The sequence below is a fragment of the Macaca thibetana genome, chromosome 18 (genome assembly GCF_024542745.1).
Source record: "Macaca thibetana thibetana isolate TM-01 chromosome 18, ASM2454274v1, whole genome shotgun sequence".
In the NCBI taxonomy this organism is placed as follows: domain Eukaryota; kingdom Metazoa; phylum Chordata; class Mammalia; order Primates; family Cercopithecidae; genus Macaca; species Macaca thibetana.
Window position 1 is genome coordinate 24985001 of NC_065595.1, and position 6362 is coordinate 24991362.

Consider the following 6362-nt stretch of genomic DNA (forward strand, 5'->3'; position numbering starts at 1 on the left):
TTTGGTTGGACTATTTGCAGATATTTAAATTTTATGAAATTTCCAAAGATTTTGGTTGATAACCCCCTTTTACCTTCTAAATGACTTGAGATGTTCTTATGTTCTTACTGTGTGTTTTAAATATATATAAAAGAGCCACAAGCATTTAGTCTTTTAGTATTATATTTGATCATATAACTACTACTGAAAAAGGGAGGGGGGAATGTGCCTGGGTGCCCCTACATATCTCTTGTGTAGTGTCTATTAACATTGTTCTCTGTTAGAGAACCACATTAAAGGGTACATTAATCTTAGATTTTGGTGCATTTTCAAAGGGAAGTTAAATTGCTGGAGAACCTAAAGTATTATCCAGAAGTTAAGATCACAGTAATTTTAGAAATGAAGAAGGGAGGAGTATCCAAAGGGGCTGAAATAGGGAATCATTTTTAGCCTCATAATTCGGTCCATTCATCTGAAACCAAGTGAAATTTATATTCTCGGCTTCATTTGTAGAGCACCTTTCTCTTGAGGAACAGCCCAAGAAATTTCATGCTTAAGCCTCTTTAAGGGAGACATTGAAATCACACCAGGATCGCACATTTAAATTGCATTTGGGACGCTTCATGCTCTGCCAGCCAGAAGATCACTTGTTCCATAAGGCATTCTCATTCAAATGGGTTAAAAGTCCACATTCTCACTGGTCACAGCCTGTGTTGTAAAGAAGCATAGCCAGTCTTTAAAGGACTAGAAGGGCAAGAAGAGCCAGAGTCACTTTGGTATTCTTGAGAGATCATTTAAATTGGTAAGGTTGGATGAACAAAGGTGCCTCAAGTGAAAATCCACATTTTCAGGAAAGGAAGACAATGCCACAGCTATGAGAAAGCAATAGTTACAAGCCAACGCGCATTGAGGTGCAGCCCTAGAGAGTTGCTGGGTGCTGTGGGGTCAAAAAGTGAAATCAACCAGGCAGCCAGTATCTGGGTATTTGCAATGTTAGACGTTAAGATTACTGAATCTGAACCTAAATATAACAAGTATAGTTTAGGCTTTTTGTGATGGAGTGGTGTGTATGTAAAAGTGTTTCTTGCCATTTTTGAGTTTTGGACCCTTTGAAGGTGAATGAAACCACTCGATAGAGGGGAAAGAAGGGATATATGTATGAAACGTCACATTCAACTTTTTTTTTTTTTTTTTTTTTAATAGATAGGTTCTCCATCTGCCAACCAGGCTGAAGTGCAGTGGCTGCAATCATATCAATGCAGCTTCAGTGTCCTGGGCTCAATGATCCTCCTGCCTCAGCTTCCTGAGTAGCTGGGACAACAAGCGTGTGCCACCATGCTCAGCAAATTTTTTAAAATTTTTCCTGCAGACAGAGTCCTGCCATTTTGCCTGAGCTAGTCTTGAACTGAACTCCAGGGACCCTCCCAACTTGGCCTCCCAAAGTGCTAGGATTATAGGCATGAGCCACTGTGCCTGGCCTTGACAAATCTCTCTAGTATCTAGGCATGGATACTTGTTCATGGGTCAAGTTAAGAAAATCCGGTGTAAGATACCAAAATCTTCAATACTTGAGAAAGGGGGAAAAAATCCTATTTACCTTGATTGAAATGGTTGAGCCTAACCAGAACTGGACTGGTGTCTGGCTTTTAAAGAAAGACCCTTTGTGTAACAGAAAATAATACAGTTCCTATTAACATCTGTTACACTATATTTAGAAGTCAAATGGCTTTAGCATTGGCATGAACATTCTTCTAAGAGGAAGCTGAAACTTGCCAAGTGCAAAGTGAAAATGCTCATGCAGAATCAGACTTGCTGTTTTGAGGTTTTTGACCATAACCAGCCCACAAGTGAGGAACTCTTTTGTTCTTGAGCAAAAAATGACAAAATTTTGGAGAATAGGAAAACTTGATTTTTGTAAGGAATTATTTTGTTTTACACATCTTTATTTGTGAGTCTCAGTGAGATCATTTCAAAGATGGGCAAATGCAGGCAAAGCGATGTACTCAAGTGCTTGGGGCTAAAATAAGTAGCCAGTATCCTGATGGTGAGCCCAGGATCACTGCATTGACCTACCTCTTGAACAGCCACTTGGCTTCCCACCTTTAATATTAGGCCTCCCCAACCAGCTGCCCACAGTCTCACTTTTTGTTTGTTTTGCTTTTATTTTTTTCTGATGCCTTTTCATGAATCTTTTACAGGAGAGTTTTTAAACTTCCCTGCAGTTCTCTTTTTTAACCTATTCTACAAATTGTTGGGATATAACTAGATGTGAGAATATTCACGCAGCAAGAGTCTGCTAGCCAAACTCAAAATTTTCACTCTGGCCCACCCACTTTTTAAAAAATAAACTTTGTCCTTTGCGATAATTTTAGATTTATAGAATAGTTGCAAAAATAATACATAACATTTCCATGTACCCTTCACCCAGTTTCCCCTAAAGGTAAAACATCGTGTAACCATGGTACATTTGTCAAAACTAAGACATTAGCAATGGTCCTTTATTCGAATTTCACCAGTTTCTCCACTAATATCCTTTTTTTTCTGTTCTGAAATCCAATCCAGGAGCCCACACTGCCATTAGTCTGGCCCACTTAGATTTTCAGTGCTACCATGGGCAGCACAATTCAAGTCTGCACAGTATCCCATGATCTCAGGGTCTTATCAAATCACATCCACACACCACCCAAAGGAACTATAGTAGAAAATCAATTGACTTTCCTTTTACAGATCCTCCTATTTATTACCATCTCTCAAAAATCCATCCCTCTTTCATAAAAGGTATTGCAGCAGTAAGGAGAAGACGGGAATGGAAAAGGAGCAAGAGGAGACCCAACAGCACCCATAACCTGAAAAATTTAAATAATCACATCATCCATTTATCAATTGACTTATTATTGAGTGCCGATCAAGTCAAAAGCACTGGGGGAGTTAAAAGGCAACAATCCCTACCTGTCCAGTTGGAAGGCAATAGATGCATCTATATGACCAACACAATAATTACCTGAAGGTAGGAACAAACTGCTGGGGAGTGGTGGAAAGAGACACTGCGGCTGCTTCCAGAAAAGATGGGATATTTGTAAAAGTGACTTTCAGCTGTGAGAAGTATTTTGCCAGGCAGAAAAGATAATGGATCTAAAACAATGGCAAGTGTTTCTGCACTGTAAAGAAGTAGACTTGTAGGAAGACAATTATGGTAGCTTAAATGATGACTATGCATTTTTTCTCATTTTCATCACCTTCCTGCCACCCAAGCAACAATAACTGGAAACCCTTGGCTGACCTTCGGGGTTTACAGAGTTATTCAAGGCTTGCGTGTACAGAATGGAAATATCTGCATCCTAGCTGAGCACACTCGCTCACACCTGTAATCCCAGCACTTTGGGAAGCCAAGGTGGGAGATCACTTGAGGCCCAGGAGTTCAAGAACAGCCTGGGCAACAAAGTGAGACCCCTGTCTCTAAAAATAAAATTAAAAATTAAAAAAAAAAAAAAAAGCCAGGTGTGTTGGCCTGTGCTTGTGGTCCCAGCTACTCAGAAGGCTAAGACAGGAAGATAGCTTGAGCCCCAGGAGGTTGAGGCAGCAATGAGCCGTGATCACGCCACTGCACTCCAGCCTGGGCAGCAGAGTGAGACCCTGTTTCAAAAATTTTAAAAAAGGAAAGAAAAGAAATATCCACATCGTATTATTGATTATTCTGAGGATGTGTAGGAAAATCTAGGCCAAACCATACATTTTAAAGGGAAGGCAAGTGAGGCCTTGAGAACTTAGCTGGATCTGCACAGTTCCCTCAAGCTCATGCCCAAGCCCTAAAAGGAACTCTGGTTGCCTGATCACCTATCCAAGAACCCTTTGCAACATACCATTATGTCAATAAAATGATACTTTAGCCCTCCAGAGGTCTACAACCCAAGGGTAGGTGTGAGCAACTAAAACTGCAAATGGAAGTGATGGGGGCTATAGAGGAACAGTGAAGAACTGGGCAGGGAGTAATTGATACTAGGAAGATTGCTGGGATATCCTACAGAGCATGGTAGCCAGGACGAAGGAGAAGTTTCAGTATGGAAATTTCCATGAAGGAGGGGAGAAGCTGGTGGTTATGGATAAGAGGTGGTGGGAGGCCAGGCGCAGAGGCTCATGCCTGTAATCCCAGCACTTTGGGAGGGCAAGGTAGGTGGATCACCTGAGGTCAGGAGTTTTAGACCAGCCTGGTTAACATGGCGAAACCGCATCTCTACAAAAAATGCAAAAATTAGTCGGGCATGGTGGCTGTGCCTCTAATCCCAGCTACTCAGGAGACTGAAGCAGGAGGATCACTTGAACCAAGGAGGCAGAGGTTGTGGTGAGCCGAGATCACGCCACTGCACTCCAGCCTGGGTGACAGAGTGAGACTCCATCTCAAAAAGAAAGACAAAAGAAAGAGGTGGTGAAATGTGGAGGGCACTTAGATAAGACAGGCATAGGCCTCTGAGTTAGGCAGGTGTGAAGAGTGGATCTACAGAGTTGAGTAAGGAAAGGATGTCTGGACAAAAACATCCGGTGGGAGGAGGCAATGCCATTTACTTAAGTTTTACCAAGCTTTGTTCCAAAAGACATTTAAAATCACACTGATAATTATTAACAGCATTAGACACTTTCCTGTATTTTTCATGTCACAGGTATAAACTTAGATTCACACAGGGCCTTGAGACCATCTAATATCATACAAAATATATGCTTTTGAACAAGCTACTCCACAGACCCATTACCTTCAGCTGTGAAATGTGGATAATAGCACCTACATCTCAGAGTACATATTATAAGGCATGTCTTGTGCTCCATCCATGTTGACACAGAGAAAGTGTCAGTGCACCACATAGAGACTGTATGATGTGTGAATATTTACACACGCACGCCCTAATCATGGGACTGCAGCAATGACCTCTATTTGCAACGTCTTCCCTGGCCCCCACCCCAACTCCCAATTCTGTCCTCAAAGCTGGGAAGTCATCTGGATCGAGCTGTGCATCTTCCCAGATTCTACTATGATTTCCCGTTTTCTCCTGCATTTAATGAAACTCACACCTACCTAGTGTTAGAAAAATCTGAAAACAGAAGGAGCTCTCTTATAAGAGAACATGTTCAGGCAATCTCAACCTCATGAAAGCTCTGTTTCCACAATGATGGCACTTCCACAAACATTATTCCATCAAGCCTTGCTGCAAATCTAAGCAATCAGTATTTTCCTCCACGCCTTAGAAAGAGAGCAAGCAAGTCTCTGAGGGCTGTGGTGAGTGCAGGTGACCAGGGCAAAGTAATCCAGAGGCAAATTCAGGTCTGTCGATGTTAAAGCCAGTAGACATTTCATGATCCCAAATCTGCTGGAGTTGTCTGGAGTTTAGAGGGTGGATTCATTGGCTTGGATTAAAATATGTCTAATGCCCTTTCTCATCCAGAATATGGCTCCACTTGTGGGACTGCCGGCCTGCCACCTCCCTCCCTGATGATGTTCTTTCTCTGCAATGCAGCTTCTGTAGGCTTCTTTCTAATCAGATTATCCAGCACCCCATAGCCTGTCTCTCCCAGAGCCTTCACACATACCAGGGTTTTCCTCTTTCTCTTTAATTCAAACACATCTTTTCCATCATCTGGATTCTGCCTATGATCGTCCCATCAACTCAGAGAAACAAAACAAGAAACCAGTGCAATAACATCTGGGGACCTTAGATGATGGATCAAAACCACTGTAGTGGGTACTGGGAAGAAAGCAAACTTGTTACCAAAAGAAACTTAAATCTCTTGCAGCTATAAAACACGCAAACAGCTTAATGAAAAGAGGAACCACTGGAATCTCTGAACGCTTATTTTTTTATTGTAACATGCATTTTAAAATGTCCATCTCAATGAACTAAATCATGAAAATAAGCCAGGTATGGTGGTGCATGCTTGTAGTCCCAGCTAGGTGGGGACACCTGCTGAGGTGGCAGGATCGCTTAAGCCCAGGAGTTCAAATCCAGCCTGGTCAACATAGTGAGACCCCCCATCTCTAAAAAGAACAGTAATAAAAGATAACATTTTTCCTCTTCTAAACTCAGTTGGTGTATTGTTTTATTTAAACCACATAATTTTATTGGCTAGATATTATTTTTATTCCCATACCACCTATGAAAAAGTTGAGGCTTAGAGGAATTGTTAGGTAAATGGCAGGGAGGGATAAGAGTGGAGTCTAAGCCATCTGACTCCTGATCCTAAAATCAGTCAATGGACCCAAATTTTTGCTGCATGAAATGAATGCTAGAATTAATAAGCAACTTATTTTTCACAACTTATACTTCATAACAGTAGGGAGCCTGGTGTCAATGGAAGGAGAAATGGGAGGAGGAGGGATCCTGATACCAGTAAGGAGT